The sequence below is a fragment of the Calypte anna genome, chromosome 6, assembly GCF_003957555.1.
Source record: "Calypte anna isolate BGI_N300 chromosome 6, bCalAnn1_v1.p, whole genome shotgun sequence".
Lineage (NCBI taxonomy): Eukaryota > Metazoa > Chordata > Aves > Apodiformes > Trochilidae > Calypte > Calypte anna.
The window spans coordinates 10642146-10669593 of record NC_044252.1 but is presented as its reverse complement, the minus strand read 5'-3'; the positions used below and the strand labels follow the sequence as shown (position 1 = coordinate 10669593).

The following is a 27448-nucleotide window of genomic DNA, read 5'->3' as shown; positions in this document are numbered from 1 at the left end:
TAAAATAGCATTAATTGAAATTTTAAATTCTATGTGAACTTGGAATTCCTTGAAATGAAGAGATTCTTTTGTCAAATTCTCCTCTTTGATGTAAGCCTCTTGGTGAAGCTTTTTAATTCAGAAATGCATTGATTGCAGTTTAAAAAAAATATTTTGATACTGGAACACCACGAGCCCTCAAAAATAATTGTCTAAATTCACACTTGATTTTTTACAAATCATTTTAGCATCATTCTGAAGAGCAAATGGTGATCATATGTCCTTAATTAACCTTACCTACAGCTTGCTGTTTCTGTCCTGGTTTTAGCTCTAGTGATAAGCTGAATAGCAGCAAGCACTAGAGAAGAAAGTAAGAATAAGGACAAAGCAAAAACAAAAATTATGTCACCGTAGAAACTAACAGGGCATGTCTGCCTGGCACAGTGAACACAGTCTAGTTACCTCAAGGCTTGTATGGTAGAGCTTGTAAAAGTAAAGGGGGTCAAAATAAAATATTGACTAAGTAGTAACTACTTAGGAGTCTTAAACAAGCTTGTGTTCTCTGGCTTGGAAGAGATCTGGTGGTTGGAGCAGACTTTTGTATGGCAGCGAATGTGACTGAGGTGGCACAGGAGGGATTGCCTGCAAGTAGCACTGGGCACCCAGTGAAACATTGGAACAGCAGGTTCTCAACAAGCAAAAGGAAGTACTTTATCCTCAAAGGGAATATTAAAAGTTATTGCCAAATTGCCCCTGATGCCAAATCTGTGCTACAGTGGTAAAAAATGTACATGGATACAGCAGGTGGTTGTGCTGACTCGGGAGGAGGACGATGGAATAGGATGTGGAGTCTGGCTCAGGAAGTCAGTCTGTAAACCACTGCCAGCAGCTGCTGGATCATCCTGCCTGTCCCTTTCTGGTTTTGAGGAGGGGAAAGTGTGTGTATGTGTATGTGTGTGTGTGTGTGTGTGTGTGTGTGTGTGTGTGTAAAGTGCTGCAGCCAGGTAGTGACCTTGTCTGACCCAGTATCATTGCTCATGCTCTTGTGAAGGAAGAGATGGGAATAACAGTAGTTAGCAGTTCCTTCTGCTGGTTTACGACACTTCAAGATTGTGTCAGGTAGCTTCTTTAAGAAATCTTTCTTTTTTTCCCTTTTAAGTGTTTTTTTTTTCCCCTTGTAATATCTTTTGATGTGGTTTAGGGAGCTGTATTTGTGGTCAGAGGGGGAATTATGCTGTACCATTTTGACATGCCTTTTCAAGTCTCTTTTTGCCCTCCTGGAAGTCTCTATTTGTGCCCTCATGTGCTCTTGCACTAAAGCGAAGAGCTCTCTCTAGTGATTTCATCCTTCTCAATGAAGACAGGGTGGATGATGTTAACAGAACAAAGAAATGAAGCAGTAAAGTCAAATGTCTGGGCTTTCCCTTCTTTCCTGTTCTTTACTAGCATCAGAAGTTGATTAGTGTTGCTTCAGCAGCCACCCAGGTTGTGAACTCCCATTGCTCTCCCCAAGCCCCTCGTGACCATCCCAGCTTTAATTCCATAGCATTAGCTGCTATGCATGGCCATGGGTATTTGTCAGCCTGAAGTATTTCTTACCTAAGACTTCAAAGCATGACGTGTATGTAAGAGTGCCTTTCTGACAAAAGTTTCATTCAAATCTTCTGTGACTGGTTAGAAATATATGTTACCAAAAAACCCCTAAGCCCATATAGAAAGACAAAATAATCCCTAGGTTTCAGATTGTGATTTTCATGGTTCTGGCAGGAAATTCATGTAACCTTCACATTTGGGTATGGTTTATTTTAGGATTTGGAAATGCAAGGTTAACTTTTTCTAGCTTGAATTAGTCTATGCATGAAAAAAAGAAACAAACAACAAACCCAAACAATAAAACTGTTACTGAGGTTTAGCTTCAAAGCTGTCATATGTGAACCTGTTTTGAGGGCAACCACTTAACATGTCTGTGAGGCAAAGAGATAAAACCAGTGTTTCATCATCTCCCTGACAGCCTTGAACATAGCCTCAGCAACCTTGGGCACTTTGCATGAAAGAGTTTAGTTTGAATGTACAATCATCCAATACTATTCTGTACCTTGAAGAGAAAAGTGGAGCTACTTGAAGACAGCGCCCTGCTAAAGGTCCCTGTTAATTGATGTGTGCCCTCAGCTCTTTTGCAAGCATCAGAAAAAACAAACAAACAAAACCAACAAAAGAATTAGAGAGGATGCCAGATGAAGTAGGTACCAACTAACCTGATCACTGTGTTAGCTGTGACAAAGGCTTACCAAAAGGAGGGCTTGGAATTTTAGGTGCTGAGAGAATTAGTGCCAGGAAGCTGTTTTTACTTTTGGAAAAAAAGAACAAAACAAAACCAGAAGTTCAAGGTAATACAATAACATGATACTGTAATGAAATTTCCTGAGTAAAGTCTTTTGTAAGCTGTTTTCAAGGAGTGGTAGTCTGTGATCTTCCATATGCACTTGTTGGCAGTCTTCTTCTGTCTTCATCTACCCACTTGAATGTTTTAAAAATAACAGAAATATGGATTAAGCTTTTCGGTTGCAGGTCAGTATTTTGAAGTCTTAGCTCTAAATTATAAACTGAGACGTGATATAAGCAATCATCAGTTTCACTTCCATGCTTGAAAAATTTCTACATAACTCTGAGCACCTTCAGTGAAGGAATACACTAGGAATACTGCACAACACCTGAATCCTGCCTATATGTTTAAACACCCTTCGTTCAAATGCTCAAACATAAATGTCTTTTTTCTGATAAGGGTTTTGCATATGTTGTGTTGGAGGGAAACAAATTCTCATAATCTCAAGTGGATACAAGGTGCAAATCCAGAGATGTTGAAGTAGAGCTCTTCAGGTAAGCCCCAAGCTGCCTCCTGTGCCAGAAGCTGGGCTGTGCAATTCACGTGAGGATCTGCAGGCTGCTGCACTGACATCATCAGCACTGATAAACTATGCCAGGGATTTAAAGTTTCACCTGTACAGTAAGTAAACATCCATCTGGCATGCTTTGTGTTTCCTGATAGGAGTGTGGATATTTTGATAGCAACTCAACACCTTGAGACCTGTTACTTAAAGCTGGTTTTGTTGTTTGTTTTTTTTTTTTTTCAGCTTCACCCCGTGTTACTTTTGTCAGTCAGAGCTTTTCTCACATTTGAGGTTTCTCAGCCCAGGTGATTATCTTTGTGGGGCTGGGAGAGGTTTCTCTGAACTTAGTGAAACGTCAAGGAGTGATGTGGGTAGGGCTTTAATCTGCTACCTTACACCTGTGCTTTTGAGGAAAACCAAATCTTTATTTTTTTCTCTTAATAATTCTGAAAGCAATCCTCATGTTTGGAAATGAAGTCCTGAAACATGGTGCAAATGTAACAAATACAGAGACATCTGCTTGCTGCTTCAGAGAAGCAGAAGCAGTAGATCAGGAAGTTGTAAGAGGAACCATATACTGGAATAAAAGAGTAAATGCCAAAACACATGACTTCTCAGGGAGCCTTGCCAGCACCAGTCCAACAGAAGACTTCTTGTAGGAAAAAAAAGTATACAGTTGCTTACCAACCTAGCCCAGGACTTCCTGGCCATTGTGATGAGGTTAAGATTTCTTCACATCAAAAGTGTACTAGTAAAAATTATGTGAATTTGTGCTGCTTGGAAACAGAGGGAGCAATGCTGATACATTTAACATAGGGGCCTCATAATGCTGTCTCTGCTTCTGTAGGAGAGAAGCACTTCCTAAGCAGTTTTGGGAGCCTGAAGCAGCTTGTGACCCTACAGTGGTAAGAAGCAGCAGCAGAGCTTGGCTGTAATGCAGGCTGTGCCTGCTGGATCAGACGATGTGGAGCAGCCCAGCAGATGGGCAGGGTGTGGTGCCCTCACCATGCATGTGTGGGGCATTCTCTTTACAATGCTGCTGTCTCATCTTCCAGATGGGAGCTTCCTAGGAGCATGCCTGGCATGGATCTCATGGGCGTGTGGCTTGCATTCCTAGGGCTGAGTGTGTGGTTTTGTTCCTGACTGCACTCTGGCACCAAACTGTTGGGCTCACAGGTATGAATGCAGTTCCTTCAGTCTGGCTCTAAGGCTACTGCAGCCAGTGGCTGCCTCAGCCATCTCCTTCTGGGGCTTCTCTGGTATGAGCAACTCAAATGTGAATGGTAAACTTCTTACCTGTGTCTTGCTTTAAATCAGTTCAGAGTAAGAAAGTAGGTAACCTACAGTTAATGAAAACGGTCTGGGCAGAACTTAGTTACTTTCCAATTTTTTACCATACAAATAAATGTACATGGTAAGTTTATTTATATAGTATGTGCAAAAAAATGTATCTGGTTACTGCTTCCCAGACCTGTATTAGTTCAGTTCTTAGTATAGGAACAGATCTTTCTCTAGGCATGGTTTTCCGAGAAGCATCTATCCGTGCTTATCTGTTATGGAAAAAATTTTCTCACTCCCATACATGAGATAAAGCTAGCTAAATTGACATTTTAACACAACAGGCCTTTTAATAAGTGCCAGGATCATCTGCCTAATTTTTTCTTAAAAAGTTAAGATTTACTTAGAAGATTTACCTAGAAGAAAACATATCACGGGATAATTTTATTTTAAAAAATAAGCCTAATGTTTAGTTTGGTAAGTTTGGTCCCATTTTATCCCTTTTATTTGTAAATATGAGAACTTGACCATTTAATTAACAAATATGAATGCTTCTGAAATCGATGGTCATCTAGGCTCCATTTTTAGTGTGGGAAAAATTACAGTATTTTCAGATGTCTCAATGTGGTAACTGTTGCCAAAATAAAGTACCCATGGGAAAGCATTTTACCAAACTTGGTATTAGAATCTGTTTTCTCTGGATTAAATGCTGCTCTTCACTGAAGACTTTACAGACTTCAGAGTTGATGGCTGATAGGCTCAGTACTTTGTGCTGGGGAGAATAGTACTCATTGTTATAATGCAATGTTGTTTTCCCCTCAGTCAGCTGTAATAATAGGTAGAAATATTGAGGTAGAAAATAGAAATAGAAATAATGAGGTAGAAATAGCTTTTATTTTCAACTGAGAAGTACATTTAAATTAGTAAAGTACACTGAGTTAGACCATCAGCCATTGTTAGATGGTTGAGGTAGCCACAGAAATGCACTTTTTGGCAAAATAAACTGTTTCTAAAACACAGGCAAGCCTCATGGAAACCTTTATATGGAGAGCTTGGTTGGTCAAATGGTCCCTTTGCCCCTCTTGAGCATGGTTTTGCTGCTGACACTGGAGGTAGGAGGGGGAGGTTCAGGTTCCTGGTTCAGAGTGTGGAGTTAAGAAAACTACTCCCAAGCAGAGAGAAGACAATCTTGAGACTGGGCTTTCAGATGCCTGCATCCTCTACCCCCTGCTTGCACAGCAGCAGAAAAAGTTACGGGCAATTCAGTAAATGTTAAAAGCACAAAAGTCACCAACCACTGGGGATTTTCAGATAGAAATTGATGAGTATGTTAGCAGATGTCTTTTGCTAATATGCCAAATCTGAGGGAATCCAGACTGTACAAATGTTCATGAATACCTCTCAGCCTCAGTCCAACCCATGGGGCAGGGCGGAGAGCTCTGGAGTAAATGGCTGTTTTGCACATAATGAAGAATCTGGTTGGAGTGCCCCTAATAATCTTTCTACTGAATCCATCTATCAGCAAGGTGAAATTAAATTTTTTCCCATGCCCTTTAATTCCTAAATTGTTAAGCAAGAGATATTTAAGTATATTTATCTGAGCTGCATCCTTTAGGGAAGCATTCATAGACATCAACATTACATACAGTGTGTCTTCCTCTTGAATGAGAGATTAGTCTCAAAAATGTTTCTGGCAGGGGAAGAGAAAAATTAATTCATTGCACTTCCACAGCTGTTTTGAACATGGTCTTCTGCTTCTTTCTGTACCCCTGCTAAAAGTCATGTTATGGCCTACCTTCTGTGGCACAATACCTCCCCAGCAAAGTTTATATGAATGTTAAGATACCTTTTTGCCTTTCCCATCCTCATCAATCCACTTCGGTCTTTAAAATGTAATGTAATTACATTACATTTAAAATGTAATTTTTAGTCTAGTGTTACAGTTCTCTGGAAAAGCGAGACCATGCAGCAGAAGGGCAACTCCAGTAAAATATGCATTTAGTATTATTAAAACGATTTTAATCTTTAAATCAGATTTTAATCTGCAGTTCAGTGTGTATGCATCATAGAGAAGGGACTTCTCTAAAACACTGAAGTTTTTCCATGTGGGAAGTAGGGACGGGTTTCTCTTTTCTCTAAAATAATCTTGTCTGAAAGAATGTGAACTGGAATTGGTGTTGGCAGGATGGTTTAGTAAGAAGGCAGAGAGGTATTTCAGTAACTTGCCAATGTTCTGCTAAATGTTTAAACACCTTGGTAACAGGTCAGTTCCTCTTCATGGCTCTGTGGCTACATGTGTGTTGCACACTGTTGGGAATTACATTTTCTGGCCTAATTAATTACTATGTTCCAGTCCTGTAGCTTATTAAATATATTTTACATTAATCCTTTTTCCCTCCTACTGTGTATCTATGAATGAAAGTAGTTTCTACTTTCAAGTCCATTGCACTTTCCATATTGTAGCTTTTTTGAGCAACATACTGCAGTTTTGCTCAGTAGGTTGCATTTTTTTCTGCTTATCTGTCCTAGAGGATCTGGTGTCTGGTTAAAATTGAAATGAAAATAAATTGGATTTATTTTGAATGGAACATCTGGAGTTGCTGGATGGTCTAGATACTGTATGAATTAGGGTCACTTTGGCTATTTTTAATAAATGCAGACTGGGAACATTTCAGTGACAAAATTAAACAAAAGAAAAGGCAAAAATGAAGTGGGAGGCATTTTCTCTCATACAGTCTACCTTAGAATAGTGTGTTTCACTTACAGAAAACCATCTTTCTAAAGTCTGTGTCAGTGACCAAAAGTAAAGAAGTAGCTAAAGTATAGCAGAGTCCAGGGGTTTTTAAAAAAATACAGTGGAACAAAAATCATCAGTATTTTTGTGAAATAACAGGTGGAGTAAGGCTGTAGAAGAGCTGATACTTTATTGGATTTACAGGTACATATGAAGTTAAACTGTTAAGCTTTAATAATGCAAATTCTTCAGTTCTGAAATAGAAGTGTCTGTCTTCATCCTTAGACCTTAATAAGTATAACACTACTTCTGTAACAATATCTGGTGTCCTTATAATTTTAATTTATGTTTGAAAGGCCATAAATAAAAAGCTGATAACTGAATGAATAGCTTTGACCTTTTAATTTATCTAAAGAGCTAGAACTTAACTAGTTAAACATCACTCCCCAATTTCATATGCCTCACATCTTCTATGGGGTTAGTTTTTATTTTGATGCTATCATTACATTTGATACTCATTGTCACTACATATAAATTTCTTTCACTTCACTCTCTTTTGCCACCCATGCTTGTGTTCAGGAGCTTTTGTACCAACTTCATACGAGTTCTTTTGCCCTTGAGTTGAAACACGTTACTATCCTCAAAAGAAAGGTTGTACTTCTAAATATAGAAACCTAATTTAGATTCTGCTGTGACAACTAGTGGCCCATTTCTTTTTCATTACAATAATGAGGTATTTATTTCTGAAGTCCATTGATACGTTCCTTAAGTCATCCTCTAGCCTGAAGGCAGGGAAAAGTTGCGAATAGCAGAGGTTGAAGGCAGAAGTCTTGTAAACATACTTGAGTGTGAGAGATATTCCATAGCTACAATATCTCTGCTCCATCTCCCTACGCTGGATATGTATTTTCTTCTGGCATGAAACCCACTATTATAGCTATTTAATACAAAGCTGCTTTACTTCTGCTGAAATAAACTCAAAACGATGAATATATTTTTCGTAATCCCCTTTCTTTTCAGGATTAGCAGGTGTACAGAGAAACTTAGCTATAGTTCAGTTGTAGAAACACTTACAAACTTTCGCAGACTGAATAAGGGCTGGGAGAGAGAAATTAAACATTTTGATGCAAGTATGCCAGATTTTTTTTTTTCTCATAAGGACAGGTAGTTCTAAAAGAGCTATGTTTCTTTCCCCAAAAGTGTCTTATCTTCTGTATTCTTTGGAACACATCCCCACTTTTTACTTTGCACCATAACAGGTTTTGGGAAAAAGATTAAAAAACAGTTATGTTTTTGCTTTTTATAGGACAGATGGCTGTGTGATTCACAGTTGGGATTTTTGACCAGAAGTGGGTCATTCATTTTATAGATTCTCCTGAAGTGATACAATGTACAGTATTAGAGCACTACGAAATAGGGGGGAAGCAGGGAGAGGGGGAGAATGTGTCCTAGAGAAATAGTGCTTGCCCTGTTGTTTAGCTCCATTTGTGGTTATTAGACTGAAAGAGCTCTCTTTCAGAGAAAAATAAAAAACTGTCAGTGAGAGTTACTCTTTTGTTCTCTCAATATGTAGCTTTATGTGTGGAGCTTTAAAATAATTTTACAGATATGAGAATATAAAGACCAAAGACAGGCTTAGTTTTTAAACTCCCATCTTGCTCACTTTAAATCTTGAGTAAGCACAGCTTGAGGATATCTTAAATACAGGAAAAAACAATGTGAGCTTCTGAATAGTCCTAGATTTGATGCTCTTGTCAGATTTATCAGTAGTTTTGTATCAGTTATCCATGGTTTGTTTGTAAAAAAAATAATTTCAAAAATCCTGATACTGTTACAAAAATACAAAATACAAAAATACTGTTACAAAAAATTTAAATAAAAAAAATTACAGGAGCTGTACTAAGTTAAAAGGAAAAAAAAATAAATTGACAGTGTTCCTCATTCTCACACAAACATGCTGTATCTTGCAAGCAGCAAAAGTACTTTGAAGTGACAACAGGCTAGGATGGAGAGGAAGGTGTCAAACAGAACAGGGTATGGGGAAAGTGTGGAGTGCACTGATGATCTGTGCACTCACATTACACTGTGATGATCTGATGATTCTTTGACACTGCTGAGAACAGGTAGCACTTCTAGAAATAAAAGTATTGCTCTCTCCAGTCAGTTTGGGGAGGGGTTGTCGCTGAAGGAGGCCCCTTTTCAGTGATGGAGAGAAGGTAGTGAGGTAGAAACTCCCGAATTTGTGGTTTAGAATGCAAACATTTCATAGAGTGGAACTGGTTTGTTTGTTGTTTTTTTTTTTCCACACCAGTTGACTGGTTGGTTTTGTCGCCTGGATACAAAAAAAAAAAAAAAAAAAAGCAGTAAGCTGCCTTGGTAGAAAACAGGAATGTTGCATGGCATTTCTAGGTGCATTTCCAGCTCCTGGGGGGTGGGGTATGTGGTGGTTGCATACAGAGCTTTCTATTCTTGTTAAGCCATTGCCAGCTGTTGTGTCCATTTGCTATTTCTCACCCTTCTGGTGGTTCTTTCCCTGCCCCCTGTGACTACTTCTCAGTTTACATCTTCTTTTTCCTTTAGAGCTGGGTTCCACTAACAGGGAACACTTTCTGTTCTGATCTCTGAGACCACAGCTGTCACGAGTCAAGAACAGAGGTTGCCAGGAAAGGAAGCAGCCTCTTGATTGCAGGTGTTTCTTATTTAACACCCTGTGAACTCTAATCCTTCTTTCCTTCTTCTTTCCTTCTTCTTTCCTTTGCCAAATTTGGAGAGACTTCCATGGGAATAGCCAAAGCGGACATCTTTGTCACATCCAGTTTGTTAGAAAGCAGTAGAGGTCAACAAAGCCAGGACAAGACCCTTTCCCATGAGGATTGGGAAGCAAATCTTGTTTCTTGAGATCAGGGACTAGTATTTGATTTGAGTGGAATTTATGGACAGCATTTGAGCTTTTTTCAAAAGTCAACCACCTGCTAAGTAGTTGCTGTGTAACTGGTGACTGTATCAAGGGAGTTTAGAGTGCATCCTTTGTGTAGGCAAGGACTTGAGAGTTAATAATCTAGTGAGCAATGGAAGAAACATGGAAAATGGCAGATTTAAGAAAGATGATTAAATATAGCATGTATGAAATCAGTAACACTGTTCAAAAGTGAAGAGGAAAAAGAAAAGGAGGGTGGGGGGTAGAGGCTCAAGATACAACTGGCAATTGGATGCAACTGGAACTTAAACCACGTCCAGGAACTGAGAAGAGGCTCTTGTGGCTGAGAAATTGCAGACTTCTTTGTGGGACTTTTGATGTTACTGAAAAGGAAGATAAGAAGGAATGAGAAAGTTGAGAATGATCCTGAAGGGATTTGAGTGGGAGTGGGAAGGAAAGACTTCATCATTAGCCTTCGTGATAGGATCAACAACAGCAGATTTTCTACCATGGTGGATTACAGTTGTGCTTGCTGTACTGGAGAAGACTTAGACGGGCTGATGATCTTAGGTGGAATTACGGTCTCTGGAGGAGAGAGCACTGAGGAGATCACTCTTACAGCTAAGTTCTGCCTTCAAGTACCTAGAATAAATGTTTTTTTAGAGGAGAAGCCGAGTGCAGTGGCTGGGAACTTCAGTGTAAGGAAAAAAGCTTTGACCAACCTACACAATTTACACCCAGGCTTTAGCTTTCAGCAGAAAGCCATCAGGTAAACCTTCATTTCTGTCTCAGCATATGGAGAAGTGCCAGCAGGATAGTACTAATTGAGAAGGAAAAGATCTCCATGATTAAGGAAAATGATAGTCAGGCATTGCAGCTAGGGAAAGGTTTTCACTGGATAATAGGATGTGGTTACTAAGAAACAGCTGAAATATTTTGTATACATATTGAGAGCCTGAACAACAAAATGGAGAAACCCAAGCTTCTGATGAAGGTCAGGATGTCAAACATCTGAGTATCAGAAGCATGGTAGAATGCTTTTATGAACTGGACTAAATGTATTTAAAGTGCTTTTGTGTTGTTCAGAAATAACAGAACTAAAGCAAAAATTCTACAGTAGTAATTATATGTAGTAGATTACTAAAAATACCTTGGTGTACAAAGGACAGACTGAAATCACTTTGGCTCAAAATCACTTTGGCTCAAATTCACTTTGGAGAAAGATGACAGAAGGAGTAAAGAATCTGTTGTTAGCCCCAGGGCCAGACCTGAACAGGGATACGGATCTCTAGTGTTAGATAAATGCTGCTTGCTATGGGGTTGTTTACTTTCCCAGGTAGTGATAAGAGAAGAAAAGGTAAGAGCCGAAGTATCCCTGGCTGTGATGAAAATCAGCGTCACTTCAGACTTCATTTTGAAAAGCAATGAGGATATTCTAGAAAATAATTTTGGATTCTGGATTCAGTTTCAGTTCATGCTTGCTCAGCTGCTGAAAGAGCTGGCTTCACCCTTTCTGCTCCTGTCTGATCCCAGCAGTCACGCAGGAGTTCCAGCAGTGAGGTGAGTGGAGAGGATGAGTCTCTGGGTGTGGCGTGAGCTCAGATGGCTCGGGCTGCCAGAGGAGGCAGAGCGAGTGCTTGGGGCTGGTGAGGACTTCGGGACCTTCCCATTCAGTGGCAGTTTGCAGTTAATCAGATTAAGTGGAACTTCAGATTGTTCTCTTAGTAATCATGTGTTGATTTACCTTGAAATATATGAAAAAATACAGGGAAGTTGCTTTGGAATTTAGGTTTTGAATCTTTGTGGAAAATTTAAGTAAGCAAAGGTGATTGCAGGTGTAAGGAGCCTGAGGACTTGATTTCTTGAAGTCAGAAATACCCAAAATTGATCTGGAAACTGAATCCCAAGTAAGGATGTGTCCTTTAGGTCTGCAGACCCAAATGGATGAACAGCCAGCCTGAAGGTATATAGTAAGACTTAACACAGGAATCCTGTAAGCAACTGGGGAGGGAAGGAAGGACTTCTAATTTCAATGTTTCTGAAAGTTGAATTTGATCTTGCAAATTATGTGAAAAGAAATTTTAAAAAGGAGCTTTTGTGTAGTGAGAAGGTAGAGAAAAACAGTAATACACAGCTAAAAGATTAAATATTTTTGTCTTAGTTTTCAGTAGGGATGATAATCACTACAGGTAAAAAGGCAAGCTGTATAATAATAATATATATATATTATATTATAACTTAAGAATCATAAAATACTCACAGCAAGAGAAATTTCCATCTCAGAATTAGGGAAGAATTAGTGCTGACTGTAACTATTTTATCGAATCTTTCCTTCAGGGTGGTACCAATGACTGAAGAAACTAGTGCCAACATAAAGAGGGGGAAAGGAAGAATTTTGCAAGTAATTAAAGCATTGACAGTTTGCCCTCACAATATTTAGAGTTCGGGGGAGGGAAGTAATCAAGGACTTGAGAGATTGAAGAAAAAGAGATAAAATACAATGTCCCTACTTCAAAAAGTGAATTTTAGTGACCTGTTTCAGAAGAATTCATTTTCTATATAAGGAACGCCTGTGTCATTCTATATAAGGAACCTGTGTCATTCAGGTCAGGCCTTATCTGCCAGCTAAAGGCCAGCAGATAAATCTTTACAGGTCTGCAGGTAAATCTTCCTGCTCAGCTCTGTTGGTGGGAATCCATAGGCTGGGATTAGTGCAGGCAGGGGAAGCTGGTACCTCACAGCCCTTGAGAGAGCCAGAATATTGCTGCTGGGGAGCAAGGTCTTGTGACTTCTTCCTTTTTGCATTACAGCCTCCAAAAGGCCAAAGGTTTGTAGCTACTAAGAGAAGCCATGACATAGGTGATGTTGGTTAGAGAAGCTGGGCGGAGAGGCAGATAGCATAATAAAAGAAATTTAAATATAGTATTAATTTGGGCATGTGTTTCTAAATGCTGTTTTATTTGTGAGAGACAAGTGACCCTGCAGATACTCTCAAATCATGAGACTGAGAAAGACCTTGAGATCATCTAATCTAAATTAAGGCCGTTAAAACTTGGTGTGTCTGCTGTAGAGATTAAGAAATTATTCCTTGCAGCATCCTGTTTTCATAGCTGGAGACACACCCAACTCTGTTTTCCCTTCCTAGTCTCTTCTGTCCATATTCTCTGTATTTTCCAAATCTGTGCTCATTTTATTACTCTCTTTTGAGCCCCTACCTGTCCTGAAGAGCAGTATCCAAATTCTGCTCACTTTCTATTACTCCAACTGAGGTTCTGTGGATGCTGAGCACAGGTTGTACAGCCATTCATATATCCCAGTATTGTGTTTGTGTTTTTACAGTGTGATGCCATTAAACTTACAGCAGTTCATAGAATGAACCTTACCTCTTTTTCTGTGCAACTTCTTAGAAAATGTTTGCCATTCAGTATTTGACTTCTCCTGCCTATGAGCAGGTTTTGTGCATTTTATCTTTTTTCCTCAAATAATTTTCCCAGTTTATCTCTTTGTTCGCCAATATCATTTGCTCTCTCACCTAGCTGGTTGTCTGTCAATTTACTAAATGTAGTCTCTGTTCTGTCATCTGGGTCACTAGTGAAAATAGGGGATAAGGGCAGGCCCAGTGCAGGTGACTTTGGGAACTGCATTCTAGATACATATTTTGACAGTGAACTAGTGGTGATTTTCAAATGTTTTGGGGTTTGTTTTGTTTATTCCTTCTGTTTTCATGATGTGCATCCAGGCTCATTTCATTTGGGTCCAATCTCCTTAGCTTGTGTGTATGTGGACATCATAGGAGGCAGCATCAAAAGCTCATTTAAATCAGGATATAAACTTGATTCTCAAGTCTGTTTTTCTGCTTGTAAAGGAAATTTGCTTTGAGATAGTTCATTATTTTTCAATTCATGCTGGCTTTACTCATTTTTTTTTCTTTTAAGTGTTTACAAACAGTTTCCCTTTAATAATGAGCTGTTCTTGCCATCAGCACCTTGAAAAGCTACCTGGTAGATCCACTTAAACAGAAAGATTGGTCAGTTTTGTTCTGAGGCAAGAAAATGCAACTAAAGCAAGTCATCTAACTTTTGTAAGGCATTCCCCACACTATGTCAAGTGATGAACAAACAGAGGAAGACAGGGATTAGTAGCATGAACATTAAAATAGAAATTGGCTTCTAAGATGTTAGCTATGTGATGTTGAAATAGGTGGAGCAGCAGTGTAGTGGTGAAATAGGTCAAGCTACCAATAATTGTTCACACATTTTGGGAATGACTTGCTTAGTGTTTTCACTAAAATGTTGGGACTAATTGTTAAAACTTGAGGAAATTTGCATATGGTACAGAAAAGGAGGAGCCCTTAACACAGAGCATGAGGGGTTTTTAATGCAATTAAAATTTAATGTCATTGAGAAACAAAGCAATAGAAAGAGAACAAAATATAACTGAATAAAATGTGAAGTGGTGGATTGAGGAGCAGATGTCAAATGTAGAGGAGAGTTTATCCATTAGAAGCACTGGCATGGAAAAGGTCTGGCTCTGCTGGCCAGAGGAGGACGGTGAACCTGCTGTGGGACATCAGGGTAATTGCAGGTGTGACTGGGACAGGCTAGACCTACCTCCCTGGAACAGAGGCATGCTAACATCTCTGCATGGCTGCCCTTGAGAGGGATTTTAAACTAATGTGCATAATTCTGGTTAGCCATGCTGGAGAAAGATAAATGCAAACTGAACAAGACATAGAGAAGGAGGATGATGAGGATAACAAGAAGTACAGCCAAACTTGAGAGACTAAGTGGAAGTAGATAATGTATGCTAGTAATATTGTCATATACACTAGTATGGGAGGAATGAGGGAATGTAATTAGAGCTATAAATAAACCTGGGGGTAAATACTGCCTGATAACATTGTACAAATGGATCCTGAATTCATGATACAGGCCTGACATGCAAATTTGAAAAAAAGCAGAGGGGTACATCCCATCTTTCTAACACACCCTAAGTTTGAACTTGGAAAAGAAATGCATTTCACATTTAGCGAGAAACTTAGAAGAGAGACATATTTGAGTGACCTTTCAGGGACCCTAGAGAAAGGAGATGAACAAGATCTGGATCATTTTGATTTTATCTTTAAGCTCACAGCTGTCACAGTTTGAAGATGAGTGAATTTATAAAAAGCTGAAAATTTGTTATCTCAGAGAGAAGTACTTTCAACACCATCTGTCCTGTGTTTTACTGAAAGGGAAAAAAAGTGTTTGTCCATCGAGGTTGCTGCTGGACAAGCATGTAGGAGGGCAGATGCGAGGATCTAAAAATAAAACTGGAGAGGGGATCCATTATGATATCTAGGTTATTTTCTTATTTGTTTACTAGATAGACTGATGGTGTTTCTGTGCTATTGCAGCATTATCCTGATGCTGGGATGTACTGGCTGAAACCCTGTCTGTTCAGTCAGACTTTTTATTATCAAATGTAAACTTTTAACCTGCTTGGTGGTTTATGCCTTCAAGATTTTTGTCTTTAAGTTATCCCAAACCTTTTATACTACCAAGTCAGGAATCACACCAATGTATTAATAACTGTAAAATACTGCTCAAGAAGGCTGAAAGGTATTTCTGCATATAGTTAGAAATGAGATTGTATCTTTTCCTGCTTATGTGACACACAAAGGTGAGGTGAACAAACAGATATTTTTATTTGAGGAGTATATACTGGTATGTTGTCTCAGTAAGGTGGAGCTTTTCACAAAGACAATTAAAACCCAATGCATCCATGTTGCTCAATAGTGTAGACTTAGAAATATGCATTGGAAATATGAAAATATATGAAAATATTACTCATACACATTTAGGATGTAAAAAATATGTATCAACTGAGAAATGTCCAAGTAGTAGCCTATTCCCAACAAGCTGGAACTGAGAGAGCACCAAGGCACTGAATCCAAGACAAGAGTAATCCTCTTCTGCCCCAAATGACCTTTCCCTGTTAGAGGAATCCAGAGATAGCCAGATACAAAGCCTGCAGAACTGGCAAATGAGGTTCCTGAATTTTTTGAGTGGAGCAGAGAAGGAGGAAGGAATAGAAATTGTAACCTTTTAACTATTCATCAAAAAAACCCCAAACCCATTCCCAATATATTGCAAGTGGAATGTGCTTATTCTACAGCTTCACTCCTCTTGACAAACAGTGAAATACACTGCTATTGGTAAAAAGGAGTAAATGCAAGACTAGAGGAATGGCCTTGAGGAGTCTTTTGCTTCTCAGAACAGCTTTATTCATATGATAATTTGAAGCAGGTATTTCCCTATTCTAACTTGTATGAGATGTGTTCATCTAAAATGCTGCTCTCTGTTCATAATTTTTTCCCCCAAGGTTTTTATACTTCACCTTTTGTGTGTTTGTGAGGCTTGTTATTCCAGATAGCTCCAAACAGGAGCTGATGTTTAGCATATATTTTTTTTTCTGATCCCAGCTGTTTCCAGAGCCAATTCTACTCCCTGTAGAGACTTTCTGCTTAACTGAGTTGCTCCAGCCTACGCAAGTGACCATTTTATAGCATGATGTCAAGAATATGTTGCATGCCCTGGGTGTGGTGTCAGGCATATGGGGAGCATTTGATATTACAAGAGTTGCTTGGATACTGTTGTAGGGCTGTGGGAATGGAAAATACCAGCACGGGTGCATTCTCACCACTGCTGTAACGGAGGAAGCGATGCCTGGAGTGAGGCTCCCTCGGAACCACTCCCTGTTTTGCCTCTGATGGAGCCAGTGGCTTGGTTCCAGGAGGTGGCCCAGGACCACAGGGCCTGCCAGGAGCCTGAGCAGCCAGGGAGCCTCAACTGCTGTGGGATGCTGAGCTTTCCATGGTGAGCATACACTCCAAGTTGTTTTGGAGAAGAGCAAATAGAAAAAAAAAAACCAACAAAATACAGACCCTGTAAGAGACAGGAAGCTGACTAAGCTGGTGAATAAGATTTCTTAAACAAAGGAAAGAGAGAGGGAGTGACAGGGCAAAAGAAAAAAAGGCAGAATTGGGGAAAAGGTAGTGCTCTGGAAATCAAAGCTAACAAGGATGTAGGAGGTAAGATGGAAAAAGGTGAAGCAGGTATTTAAGCACTGGGAAATAAAACCAGAAAGGACCTTATGAAAGCTGGATCTGGGTGACTCTCAGGTGAGATGTGCTTCAGAGAGGCAATTAGGAATGCAGTATGAGAAAGGTGGGAAATAATAGGAGGGTGCAAGGTGGAGTCCTGTTCTGTAATGGGCTTAATTTAGTGGGAAGTATGAGAGGGAGGCAGTGCTGGATGCTGAACTGGAAGAGCAACAGTTCAGTGGATGTAAGCAGCCTGACACTGATGTTCTCCACCAAGTTGTTTTTATGGAGGTGAGGCTGGAAGGAGGTTGTGTAAATGAATGTTACCTCCAGTAAGTTCATTCACAAGAATGTTGTGAATGATGGTGATAGGGTTAGAAGAAGAGAGTAAAGCCAAAAAGTGAGTTGGAGGGAATTTGGCATTATTATGAGGGAAGCAGGAAGTCTGGAGAAGTGTGAATACTTAAAAGTGTGGATGGCACCCAAGTTAAAAAGGGTTTGATGAATGTTGCAGGAGTGTGGTATGAACATTATGATCTTGAAGCTGTTGTGCTTCAAGGGGAAGAGAGAGTCCAGTCCCAAGGTTAATGGCTGTTGTGGCACATTACCATGACATTTGGAAACTTACATGAAAGTCCAGGATTTCATTGTGCAGTGAGCTGTGGAACAAATGCAGAATGAAAAGGGTTCATTTCTCTTCAGAGTTAAAATCTGAGAGTAAGTCAAGGGCAGCTGACACTCACAAACAAGCATATGGGAAATAGGAGTCACTGCTTGTGAGGGAAGATGAAGCTTTAGCAGTGGCCAAGCCATTGTCAAGGTTTTTGAGGTCAGTACAGCAAAGCAGAGCCTTAAGGAGAAAATGAAAGGATGTCAGTGAGTCACCATTACAAGTGTTGCCAGTAAGCTGTTCCTGAAATGGATAAATGAACAATAGTAGGATTGGGAGATGCTGTTTCTGAAAGTGCAGTTTGGTGCCATGATACTGCTGGGGCAAGGAGTGCAAAGAGTGCAGGGCTGGAGGTGTTTGTGACAGCATTTTTAGTGGATTGGAGCATGTATGCATTTATTAAGGCCAGAGGAAAGGAAGATTCAGTTATCACAACCCAGGATGAGTGTAGACTGGTACATTGAACTATGGGAATGGGTAGAAAGAAAAAACTATGTTTTAGAAGCTTTATATGAGAGATCTGTGAGACTCAAGTGTTACCTGGCCCTGGAAGTGGGAGAAAGAAGGTCACACTTAAAGAGAACATTGATGTTTCTGGATTTAAGTGATTGGCAGGGTCACAGCATATTTGCTCAGCTGATAAAGAGAGAGGGCATATGAAAACAGGAGTCTGGTATAGTGATACTGGGCTTGAGATGACAAGACATCCAAAAAAGGACTGCTCAGTATTTTCTTCTTGTAAATAATCATGGAGTTGGACCATTGTTCTGTAGGTTCAAAATATAAGGAGTTGTATCTGTGAGTGGCATTCTGCTTAGGCTAGGTAGAGGGAAAAATGTCAGTGACAGGCTGCCAGCAGGAACTCTGAAGCTGTAGAATGGGCCAGGAAGGAAAAAACTAGGGTCAGCAATTGTAAAAAAAACCTGCTTGGGGAGTGTAAACCTGAAAGAATGAGCTGAATTTTTAACAGGGGAAATGAAAACACCTTCATGTGAAATTAGTTGTCAAGGTTCAAAACTTGTAGTTTCTGAAGCTTGCAGATCATTTAAAGACTGGCACCAAACTCCAGCGAATAAAAAACCTCATGTAATACTGTTGCCTACAGTGGTGATTATTTTTTTTTTTTTCTAATGTCATGCTTCTGTTTTTTCCTTTACCAAGATTATTGGTCTCCTGTTGCAGCAGGGACACTAGTTCAGCCACAAGAAAAGTGCAAGTTTACTAATAGACCTTATTCCTAGAGCTGCGATTACAGTACTGTAATGTAGTATGATGGGGATGGGGATGGAAGTAATGGGGGGAAATTGCCCAATCATGTTGATGCATGCAGCATGAAACCACCATGGTGCTTGTTCAAGGAAGGACAAAAGTGATCTTAAAAGTTGACTGAAAATATTGCAAAGATAGAAACCAAATTTTAAATCATGTTAGTTTGACATGTGCTGTAAAATAAGTCAGCACTGATATGCAAGCGTGTCTGTTGTATGGCTGCTCATGATCCACTGTGGATACTGTTGTCCTCAGCTTCTTAATATGGAAAAATTACTAAAGATGGCTTGGTGAAGTTTTTGGGTATCTGGGTGCCTCCATGTGAGATTTGTCCACTTCCATAAGCTCTAAAAGGAGAGTTTAAACGAAGAATCTGCCAAATGATCTGGCACCTAAATGCAAGTTACTTTATTTTATATGTTGCAGCCTTAGTATAATGATTGTTTCACACACATTAATTCTTCCTCTGGACTTTGGATTCTGCACTGATGTACACCGTTTGAACTCTGTTAGTTTGTACAAATATGTAATCAGAAAGTTGATTTCTCCAGTAACGTGAGACCATATCTTCCTGTCCGTGGCTCTGCTCTTACTCTGTGTGATTTCCGCAGGCGTATCACTATGGAACAGTTCAGCTTGCTAAGCAAATGTAGGGCAGCACACACAGGAAGAAGATAAGTAGAAAAAACGCTAATTTAAATGATGAAGACCGATTTAAATAACTTCCATTTGTTTCGAAGTTTAAATATTTACTCATTCGCAGTATTTGCATGTGTTTTTCCCTTGCCAGCATCCCCGTACGCACACTGGGGTTTCTGGGGTGCGGTGCGGGAAAGGAGGGCGATTCGCAGGGGTTCGCCCGCTGCAAGGAGCAGAATCCCCCGTTCGGTGTGTGCTTTAGTTTCCCGGTGCCCTTGCGGTGTTTCTGGTGCTGGAGCCTCCCAGCAGGGCAGCGAGTGACTCAGGGCCGGGCCCTGGCTGCCGGCCAGCCCGCAAGTACAAGGGCTGCAGCTGGCCCCGGCCCCGGCAACAAAGAGGCTGCGGGGGGCGGCACTGCCCGCCCGCCTCCGCCCGCCCCGGGCACCGGCCGCACGGCGAACGCCTCTGCTGCCGGGGCTCTGGGGTGAAAGCTGCTGGTGTTCTAAAAGGGGAGGAATCAAAAGGAAAAAAAGAGCAGCTCTTGCAAACCCGTGCCAGCACAACCCGGCGTGCCTTCCGCCTCAAAGCAAACAAGAACTGAACCGAAAAATCTCCAGCAGAGGAAGGCGAAGCCACCTGGAATTTTTTGTGACGGCTCTAAAAATATAAAACCTGAGGTGTTGGCATCCACGCACGCATGGCTGGAGCTGGAGGCTGAGCCGGGCTGTGCTGCTGCAGCACACCGGAGGAACGCTTCCCCGTAGTTGAAGTTACAAGTGTCATTTTAGGAAGGGTTGTTTGCGTTTTCCCGTCGATTTTTCATGATTATCAGTAGTTCTAGCGATTATCTGCAAAATAGGGCACACTGTGTTACCAGTAATGCATGTATCCTGTGGCAGCGAGCCAAGACAGTAATTGAAGGTCAGGGATTGTTTGCCGAGTGCAGTTCAGTGTGCAGCCTGATTCCATAGGGGACTGGCAGTGCCAAAGAACAAAGGCAGCTCTGTTCTGCAAGCTTATAGGATGGCTTGTTTGACAGAGTTCAGGCCCGATTGTGAGAGGAAGCAAACAGTAGTTGGAGGCAGCGCCAAAATAATGTGACTATTAAATAAGCTGCTCTTAAGTGTAGTATTTTGCAAATGTCACATGCAAGCTTGGGTAGCAGTATTTTCCATTGGCCTTGGTACTCCCAAGACAGTGATTTAATTTTTTTTTTACTTAAAAATCAGCATTAGTGTCTTTACCTGGTAAATCTATTTTTTAAAAGAATATGCACATATATAGGTAAATTCAGCAAGCTGCAATGATGCATATGTAATTTTATGTTGTCCTACCATGCTTAACTTTAGCAACTGCACCAGTAGCAACTTCCTTATTTTTTATATTCTTGAGAGGTGTTTTCCTACCTAGTGGATTTCTACTGATATCATCTTTAATGAAACCCTTGGAAATAGAGTTTCTGTGTTTGTATTCCAGGGGTAGTTGATGCCGCTTGAGAATTTTTAGCAAAATCCCTCTGTGGTGCTGCACTGGGTATTAATATTCTTTGTTACTAAGTTGCAGGCTATTAATAAAGCTTTGTCCAAACCAGCAAACTTGCTTGTCCTCCAGACAGTCTTGTGATTTGTATTTTCGAAGTGTCTGTCTTGGATATTATTAAAGATTGCCTGCTTTGACAGTTGTGTTACATACCACAAAGCTATCACAGCACCATTAGTTTAATAGTAGCATAAACTATATTGTGCTTTGTAATAGGCAGAATGTATTTGTTTGCCCTTCCTGAAATAACTGTTAGTGCTGGGAGTCTTACCTCAGGAAAATGGTAAAACAAAACCCTGAAAACTAATGGGACAAGTACATATTTGGTAGAAATGGTAGTAGGTCTTTGGGATATTTGGTACTTGAAGGTAATTTCAAATGCACTTTGAAAGCTAAATTGGAGATCATACAAATACAGATTTAAGTTTGGAAGAAATACTTCATGTCTTGACTACCCAATGAAGTCTGAGTTCAGGATATTTCCTTTCGTCAGCCTTTACTCATAGGTTGTTTAGAGGTGGTGAGACCTCTGAACAACTGATCTGTGGAAGACTGCCCTGCTCACTTGACAAGCTCCCTTGTGGTGTTAGGTGGCAGAGAATGGGCATGCTTCTATTGCCAAAGGGGTAAAGGCTGGGTCAACTGTGGCCCAAACATGGAATAAGGGTGCATTTGAGTCTCTGCTACTGCATGAGCTGTTCTGGTATCAGTGAAAGTGACTGAGGGGGAGAATGTGGTATGGAGAAGGAGGAATTGGAAATAAATCAGGTCAAAATGGTGTCACTAAGATGTTTGGTTTATGTTTTGTCTCTGGAGATGAGGAAGTGCATCCCCACCACAGCCTGTCTGGGTTAGAAGGTGTGTACTGGGGAAGCTGATGGGGTCAGCAAGCCCTGTGCTGTGCTGGTGGTAGAAAAAGGCATTTCTGAGGCTGTCCCTGAGGGCAAGCGGATCCGGTGCCGGGCTGTGTGTGTGGGAGCTGGAGATGAGAGAAGCAACTGTCCAGCCTGGCCAGTCAAGAATAGATGGAGGCTGCTCAGGGCACCACTGCAGCCTCGCTGCCATATAAGGCTGCTCAGCTGCTTCTGGCTCCCTGGGCTGGAAGACCACTGGAAAGAGCAAAATCAGAACACCAAACTGCCCCTGCTGATGTCCCTTCAAAGCAAAATGCTGTTTTGCAGTGATGTGTTTTGAGAGTAGGGGGGTAGTGTCCAAACAGTGTGTTTAGGTAGCTGCTTCCTGCCCTGATTGTGTGCCTGCAGTCACAAACTGCAGGAAGAAACCTGTGGCTGGAGGAAGGTCTGTGGTTGGTAGAGAGCCTTCCAGTTCGACTTTACTTTTTAGCTATATTTAAAGTATTTTATTATTTCAGAACACAGTATTTTATAGCATTCCAGTACACCTTTAGGCTTACATCATTTGGAGTAATTCAAGATGAGAACAGAGAGGTAGTCATGCATTGATTTCTCATTATTCTCATACGTTCTTGGCAAACCACATGCTCTATATATTTTCCATGAAGTGAAAGATGTGCAGCTGTTAAAGTTTAAAGGGTTTTGGGGGAATAAATGCCCCTATCCCAACCTCCGCTGAGGTTTTTTTTTTTGCTTCCCCCTCCCGTTTTTTTTTTTTTTTCTTCTGTCCGTGTTTGTGTATGTGAGCTAAATACAAGGAATGCCTTGCAGGCGATCTTGCTGTAGATTTGTTTGGAAACCATTTTTTTCATTAGATAGTGCACCGTACCCTTTTTCCTCCTGGACTGTCTAGGTTAATTGATATTTTAAACTGTAACCAACTAGTTGGTTAGTGCCATTAACTTCTGTTCCGAGATGGGGAAACGCGTTTTATGGGATTTTTTTTTTTTTTTTTTTTTTTTTTTTTTTTTTTTTTTTTTTTTGTCATCAAGGAGAAAGTAGGCTCTATGCTGAAAATCAGAAAATCGTGCTTGAGAACGTTTCGCATCGGTTCAAGAGCAGTAGGTACTTGCTGATCAGGGCGCAGTGTGCTGTCAGGGACAGCTTTTCGGATGGTCAGCCCCTGCCAGGCTCCTTTCGGTATCCGGCGACGCGGAGGGGAGCGGAGCAGCCGCGTACCCCCCGGCTCCTCCGTCGCCTCGTCCGGCTGCTGCTGGAGCGAAAACAGGCACTGAGCTCATGCCTGACCCGCCCTTCCTTATTCTTTTCCTCTGTGTGTGTGGACAGGACCGTAGCCATGGTTTGCTGACTGTAAGAAGCCCACCCGAGGGAGGGGTAGGGAAAGGCTTCCAAAGGGCAGGCCCCGCAGCGTGGGCGCTCTTCGGGGAGAGTAATGACTTGGGCCATAAACTCCAGGCTTCGTGTTTCGCACGGTGTGGAGGGCCGCCGTGGGCCCGTAGGAGGCTCTCGCCCCCCCCCCGGGTGTCACGGCTCGGCTCCCGGGCCGGCGCCACACGTGGCCCACGGCTCCGCCCTCGCGGGACGTGGCCGCCTCCCCGCCCCCGCAGGCCTCTGCCGAGCGCCGCCCCTTCCCGCCGGCGTGCTCCTCTCGCGCGGCTCCTGGCTGCACGGCTCGGTTCGGCTCCGTTCGACTCGGCTCGTCCCGGCCCGGTTTCTCCTCACCCCGCAGGGTGCCGCCATGACCGGCACCGCGCACCGCCCCCTCGCTCTTATGTAAGCGCTTGGCGGAGGCGGCAGCGCGCCATGACCCAGCAGCGGGGACGCGCCGGGGCCTCCGCGGCGGGCCCAGCTGCGCGCTAGCCTGCGCCGGCCCCACAAAGGGCGTTGGGCCAGCCTTCGCTCGCCTCTTCTTCCTTCCTCTCCGTCCCCGCCCCCGGAGCGGCCACCCGGCCCGGCCCGACCCGGAAGCGGCGCGGCGAGAACCATTTTCCTTGTGAGTTCAAAGGCGGAGGCGGGCGCGGAGGTCCTGCAGGCTGGGTCGGGCCGCGCCGCGGAGCGCCGAGCGAGGTGCGTACCGACGGGTAAGGGGACGGGGGGGCTCAGCCACTGTGACCCAGAGGGGCGGGGGACGGCTTTCGCCGCTTCCTCCGCGGGACACCTCCTCCTCCGCGGACATCTTAACTTCCAGTGGAGCGCCCCCGCGCCTTTGTTTGCCCTCCGAGGCCGCGGAGGCTAAGCGGGGCGCACCCTCGGCCCATGAGGGTGTCGTGTGTGCGTGAGCCCCACCCCCCACTTGGCCCTGTACCCGGTCTCCGCGGGGTGCGGAGCGGCGCACGTGACGGGCGGGCTTCCGCGGAGGCAGGAGCGGCACGCGGCCGGCGGAGGCTTTGTGCGCGGGTGAGCGCAGGCCCCGCGCCGGCGAGACGGGCTGAGAGCACCGTCTGTACCGGGCATTCCTGCCGCGGGGAGCCGCGGAGGGCGGCCTGCGCCCCTCGGAAAAAAAAAGTCGTTTCAGAAATGTATTTTTTTTGTTGTTGTTAAAGAGGTGAAATTTCTGCCGTTAACGGCGGATGGTGGGCTTGAAGGGCTCGTTGCTGGGACGTTAGAGGTCGGGAGCCCCGCCATTTCACAGCAGACCCGCGGATGGTCGCGGCGCGCTGCGCTCAGGCATACGGCAGCCACGGTGGGAGTGGGCCCGGACCCGGCTGGCGGGGCCTCCGGTCTGCGGGGGCGCCTCGCACAGCGTCCCGGCGGTTGCTTCCTTCTTCTGGCTGCCTCCGCACCCCCCCGGGGAGGGCTGAGCGAGTTCCGTCCGGAACAGCCTGCAGTGGCAGCCGGCCCTGCCCGTAGGGAGCGCCAGGCAAGCCAGACTGGAAATGGGAAACTCGGTGCTCGGTTTTTATTTCAAATCTTCTCCTGTTTATCTTCTGCTCTTTTCCAACTTGGTAAATCTGGCCTTTGAGTGGCAAACCATGGCAACAAACAGGCGTTGGAAAAGAGCTACAGCTATTTCGAAAGTTTAATCATTAAGTGTCATAACGAAAAGGTGCCAGTGCTTGCACTACTGCAGACTGAACAGTGAGGCTGAAGAGCAATATGTGGAAAAGTTTGCACGTATAGATTAATTTTATGTGATCTTTTCAGGTTTTTTGTGGCTTAAAGAGGAAAAACCTATTAAGTTGTTATAAGTTTTTAGTTTAAGAATAGCTTTTTTGGTAAAATTTTAGGTTTTAAAAAGCTCTGTTCTCTTTACGGTAAAAATTTTTTTTCTATTTTTTTTCTTCTTTTTTTCATCCCCCCCTTCCCGCAAGCCAAATGTAGTGCATGTGCATAGGAAAATGTGCTTTTGTGGTGTGAGGAGCAGGCTGGAGGTGTAGGCTGTCCTGCTAAGCCTGCTCCTTCGAGGCAGAGGAGGTGGTTGGTTGTACGTGCGGGATGAGGCGGGCAGCAGCTGCGAGCTCAGCTGTAACCCGAGCGTCTGCTGCCAGTGTGAGCCTTTCTGGGTTGCCCACAGCTGGGAGTCAGCAGCTCGCAGCCGAGGTGAGGCGGCTCCGGGAGCCTTGGCCAGCACCAGGGAACTGCCTGCTCACACGGTGGGGGTGGCTTACCGCCTCTCTAGCTGCTTAATTGCATTAGGCAGAGATAAAAATGCACTGTGTACTTGCTCAGTACTGAGTCCTCGGAAAAGCCGGGCCTGCGGTTGCCATCTTTTTTGGTTGGTTTTTTTGTTTTGTTTTGGGGTTTTTTTTGTTTTTTTTGTTTTTTTTACAAAAAGGATACATAAATGGAAGAGTTGTGTTACTGGGCATTAGAAAAAGCAGTCCGGAGTAATCTGCAGTATTCGTGAGTATTTGGTGAATACCACTGAATAGTTCTGAGATGGATTATGGTGAAGTGATGGCAACTTAGCATTTTTTAAAATTTGTTTTGGATTTCTGGAAGATACAAACCCAACTCCTTCAGAGCTGTGCCAGATGTCTCCTATAAGCAGGCTATTTCTTGCATGAGCTGGGGTAAAATCATGGCAAGGTGGTGGTAGGGAACGTTGTGAGGAATATGTTTTATTCAGTATCAGAAGACTTGGCAGCAAAGCAACTGAAGTGTGTGTATGTGTTCATAGAGCTCTCTTTGGCTAGGCAGGGGAATCTGGTGGAAAAAAGTGAGATTTTTTTTTTTTTCAAGCAGCCATATAAAAGACTGCTCAAGTCTGATGTCATGTAAAATTAAGTGCTTGAGTCCTTTGCTTAATTTGTGGTCTTTAGGGAGTTGGATTAAAGTGGATGGTAAAAGGAAGCTTTATGCAAGTTTGAAAGGGAGATTTTTGTTTGAAGAGGTTCAGTTTTCCTCATTTCAGGTGGTATGCCTGATTCTCCCCAGAGTTGTCCTCCACTTTAGAAATGGAAAGAGGGAGCGTCTTCCTCTGAAAGTCTGTGAGGAGCTTGTTGGACCTTCTTAAATCTATGTTCATGTTGCTACATGTCTCACATGCCTCTAGTAGCTGACTCTTGCCTGCTGTGCTCTTAGTCTGTTTTTCTTTGTGCATATGTGATGTGAGGTGTGAAGTTTGGTCATGTCTTCCACCTTAAGATATTCAGATCCATAACCTGTCCGGGTTGGAATATCTCCTTGGTGGCCTACTTATCTTCTGGAGCTCATGGGAGTCTGGACTTTGCTTTCCCAAGAAGGGCTGCTTTTTTTAAAGGGTGGGGGTCTTGTCCTTTGATAGTGGGACTGTTGTCTAATAGTGTTTGAAAAAAATCTCAAGTTGTGTGCAGCTGAGCAGCCATCACACAAGAGGAGGTGTGTGACATGGCTCTATTTATTTATGTATTTTTCCTCTGTGCTTGTGGGCTAGCCTGCATCCTCCACATGTGTATTTTGGGGGCGTTGGCCTGTCTGGAGGCTTAGATGCACGAAGGCCAATGAGAGGGCATTACGTTTCTCTTCTCAGAATAATGACTCTCACAGATCTTTATTTGGAACTGATTCTTTTAATACCAGCAGTAAGATAAACCAATGGCTCACACGTACCTTAATCTGTAGTGTTGTCTGAGTCCTGAATGATAACTGCAAGCCACATTCCACACTGTTTCGTTTTGGCTAATGATGTGGTATGTCCTGTTGTTTGTAATCGGAAACACTTTTCTTGACCTGGATGATGTCACAGAAAGTTACAAAGGAGGCAGGGTGGAAAAAATAGAGCAGTGTATGCAGAGGCATGGGGGTGAATTAAGAACTGGAAGTCTGTAACATTGACTCTGTTTTGTGTTTTTTTTTAAGGAAAATTTGTCTGTGTGTGAGTTCGTACAGTCAATTCTTTGTAATTTCATGATGGGAACTCCACCCTTTCTTAACACAAACCATTAGCAATATAAGATCCATCATAGAAATGTGATGCAAGAGCAAAGGCCCTTTCTTAACTATTAGAGGTTAAATAATTATTTATTATTCAGGCTCTGTAGTTAGCAAATTATCATATCTTCCTGACCTTCCAGCCCTTTCATCTGGTTTACCCTGCTGTTGAGATAGCTGACTGACTGACTTCCTCCCCCTGTCCTCTGCCCTTGCTTGCATAA

At 42.5% G+C, this 27448-nt stretch overlaps 1 protein-coding gene across 2 annotated transcripts in view; it reads left to right on the top strand.

The window, feature by feature from the left end:
- JMJD1C (jumonji domain containing 1C) overlaps positions 1 to 27448 on the top strand; it is a 163901-nt gene that overhangs the window by 75915 nt on the left and 60538 nt on the right. Inside the window, exon 1 of one of the 2 annotated variants that reach the window (XM_030452803.1) lies at positions 23737 to 23939. The exons of the other annotated variant lie outside the window; for it this stretch is intronic. The gene's annotated coding sequence lies outside the window, so the exon portion shown is untranslated. Of the gene's footprint in view, positions 1 to 23736; positions 23940 to 27448 lie in introns of those variants that run through there. 2 annotated transcript variants of the gene reach the window in all.